This window comes from Brassica oleracea, chromosome C3, assembly GCF_000695525.1.
Source record: "Brassica oleracea var. oleracea cultivar TO1000 chromosome C3, BOL, whole genome shotgun sequence".
Taxonomy (NCBI): Eukaryota; Viridiplantae; Streptophyta; class Magnoliopsida; order Brassicales; family Brassicaceae; genus Brassica; species Brassica oleracea.
In genome coordinates this window covers 54116475-54120647 of record NC_027750.1, presented here as the reverse complement: position 1 = coordinate 54120647, position 4173 = coordinate 54116475, and positions in this window count along the sequence as shown.

Here is a 4173-nt window from a genome sequence, read left to right as displayed (position 1 = left end):
GATCCGAAGGACGCAAGAATTATTGAAAGTATTTCTTTAAGTAGGAACCAGATTGAGGATAGAAATGGATGGCATTTTACTAATAATGGAAAATATTATGTCCAATCAGGTTATCAGGTTGAACGAGTTTACCCTGATAGGGTAAAACTTCCTGATTTTTATGGCCCCACAGTGGATATACTTAAAGCCTTCTGCTGGAAAATGCAGTGTCCACCGAAGATAAAACATTTCTTGTGGCAACTGGTCTCAGGATGTATATCGGTAATGAAAAATTTAAAGGCAAGAGGGATAAGAGGAGATATATGTTGTGCTCGTTGTGGAGATCCGGAAGAATCAATAAATCATGTATTTTTTGAATGTCCCCCTGCACGTCAAGTGTGGGCACTATCCAAGATTCCGTCATCGCCCAATATCTTTCCTATCATCTCTTTATTTGCTAATATGGATCATCTCTTTTGGAGAGTGCAACCGAAAATGGATGATCATCAGTTTGCATGGATTCTATGGTATATCTGGAAAGCTCGCAATAATAAAGTTTTCAGTAATTTGGATATTGATCCGCGGGACACTCTAAATCTAGCTGAAGTGGAATCACTACTCTGGGCAGAAGCACAAGTAGGAAATGAACCAACGAGGGGGCCTTCGGTACAAACCATCTCTCCCTTAGAGACATTAGGCAGATGGTGTTTTATTGATGGATCATGGAAGGATAAGGAGTTAATGTCAGGGCAAGGCTGGTATAGTACTCTACAGGGATTTGATGGTTTATTGGGGGCAAGGAATGTAAGGGCATGCCTCTCTCCCCTTCATTCGGAGGTGGAGGCTTTGATTTGGGCTATGGAATGTATGAAGAACTTAAGACAATTCCAGGTTACATTTGCAACAGATTGTTCTCAATTGATGAAGATAGTTTCGGAGCCAGAAGAATGGCCAGCATTTGAAAGCCATTTGGAAGATATCAAGCTCCTCAAAGGAAGCTTTCTCAACTCAGACATTGTCCATGTACCTCGGACGGCGAATCTTTGGGCGGATAGATTAGCACGTAGTACAAGGAAGCAACTGTCCTTTGTCGTTCACATGGATGCGGAGTTACCAACTTGGTTTACAGAGTCAACATGAGTCTGTAAATTTCTTGATGTCAAAAAAAAAAGAAAAAAAAAAGAGCTCTACCTGCTCACCACCTCAGGTGGTCCACCTGTCCGCTCAACTTTATTAATATAGATAGATATCTTAAATACATCCAATGTTAGTATAATGATGTTTTATAGATTTGTGATTTTGAGATCACATAATTTTTTTTTTAATATTTTTTCTTAATAATCTTTTAAAAATTCAATCTCGCACTCTTAGTTCATTTTAAATTTTTAATTAGATTATAATTATTGAAAGTATTTTCAATTGACCAAAAAAATAAGTCTTTTCATTATTCTCATTAGTTTAAACCCATCACTAATACAAATAACTAGCTTAAGACCCGCGCAATTGCGCGAAATGAATGTTATATATAAAACTAATTTTTATCTATTATTATTTATTTTTATTTATTTATGTATTACATATATAATTAAATTAGAGTAAAGATATAAATCAAAACAATACATCTTGTTTATTTACGATATGTTTTTGGTAAATAAATCATAACAATCATTTTATTTATTTTATATGGTATATAACTAAATTTCAATGACATAGACATAGATATATAGTATATTTTAGTATAAATATTTATTATTGAGAATTCATACTCATATGATAACCACAAAATTTCTAATGTGCAATTTTTTAATGCAAATTTCAAACTTAAAATATTAAGGTTTCAATATTTTTTCATTACAAATTTAGAAATTATCATATTTAAGTATTTTTCTATGTTATATAGTTTAAACAATATTAATATATAATATGAATGTCTAGTAAATGAGACTTCATATTCATACGATTTATGATCATTTGTATCTTGTTATTACAAAAAAATGTTAAACCATGATCACAAAATTTAGAGTGAGACATATAACGTTTTTAATAATTTGTAGTCGTTTTAAAAATTCAAAATATGACATATAAGAAAAAAATATTTTTTTATTATATGGTTAATGTGGTTGTTTGATATCTTTTATTAATAAAACGACTACAAATGGTAAAACGTTTGACATTTTGTAAAAACAAAATATGTTCTGAACTCTAATCACCTCAGAACTCTAACGTAACGACCACTGAGTTGTGATATTAACTTGAAATCATAGGCATATTACACAAATATACGAAATTGACAAAAAAATGTATATATCTATACCATCCACAAACACGCAAGATTTGGATATATGCCGGCATGAAGGGGGTTGTCGAATTTCTTCAGTAATATAGAGAATATACTTTTTTTTTTTTTTTTTGTAAACAAATATAGAGAATATACTCTTCAAACAAGTTTACATTTATTAAAATAGTACATTTAAAAACAAAGTCGGAGAATATACTCTGCAATTATTTTATTTATTTTATATGGTATATAACTAAATTTCAATGACATAGACATAGATATATAGTATACTTTAATATAAATATTTATTATTGAGAATTCATACTCATATGATAAACACAAAATTTCTAATGTGCAATTTTTTTAATGCAAATTTCACTACAAGAAAACACACCGAATTCCGACGGATCTTCCGACGGACACCAAGGTCGTCGGACATTTGCGACGGAATACTGACAAATTTCCGACCAAATCCAAAAAAATGAAGTCGTCGGAATTCCGTCGGCCATTTCCGACGGAATTCCGACGACATACGGTTCGTCGGAATTTTCCGACGACTTTTCGACGACATTCCGATAAAAAATGTAACCGTTGTAGTCGTCGGAAGTTCGTCGGTATATTCCGACGAAATTCCGACGACATTCCGATTAATAGCAATATACCGACGACATAGCGACGACAACGGGTTTCATTGACATTCCGACGACATTCCGATTAATGGTCCGTCGGAAATCCCTCGCAATATACCGACGACATAGCGACGACAACGGGTTTCATTGACATTCCGACGACATTCCGATTAATGGTCCGTCGGAAATCCCTCGCAATATACCGACGACATAGCGACGACAACGGGTTTCATTGACATTCCGACGACATTCCGATTAATGGTCCGTCGGAAATCCCTCGCAATATACCGACGACATAGCGACGACAACGGGTTTCATTGACATTCCGACGACATTCCGATTAATGGTCCGTCGGAAATCCCTCGCAATATACCGACGACATAGCGACGACAACGGGTTTCATTGACATTCCGACGACATTCCGATTAATGGTCCGTCGGAAATCCCTCGCAATATACCGACGACATAGCGACGACAACGGGTTTCATTGACATTCCGACGACATTCCGATTAATGGTCCGTCGGAAATCCCTCGCAATATACCGACGACATAGCGACGACAACGGGTTTCATTGAAAATTGGAAAGGTCGTCGGTATTTCGTCGGAAAATACCGACGACATGTTTTTCTATAAAGTTTCAATCATAAAAATCTATAAATTTAGATGCCAAAACTATGAAAATAACACATAATAAGTGTTTAGTATAGTATTAGATCGCAACCGTTCAAATATAACAACTCATTAAAATATTTATGTATGCATATCATTGTTTTCATAACATCTCATCTTAACATTATGTACTTATACAATCATATTTATATAAGCTTACACTACAAAAAATGTTGTTGTGTAAAATCGTGTTATAAAACATTTTTATTGTTAAATCTTTATGCAAATACTATATATATTATCAAAGATTTGGATTTTGCATTTACAAACTTGAAATCAACACCCTAAACACTAAGTCGTCGGAATTCCGTCGGAAAATACCGACGGAATGTGTCCGTCGGAAAATACTGACGGACACGTTCCGTCGGAATTTCAATTAGCCCGGGAGAACCAAACCGCTTGAAAATTTTCGCGAATCGGCATTTGGTATATTTTAAATATACCGACGGAATACCAACGAACCCGTGTCCGTCGGAATCCGCGGAAATAAAAACCCTTCTCCTTTCTTCTTCGTTATCTCCGCGGCCTCTCTCTCTCTCAAAACTCTCCGGCGATTTCGGCGATTTCGGCGACTCTCCGGCGATTCCGGCCTCTCTTCACCGGCGAATCCTCTCCTC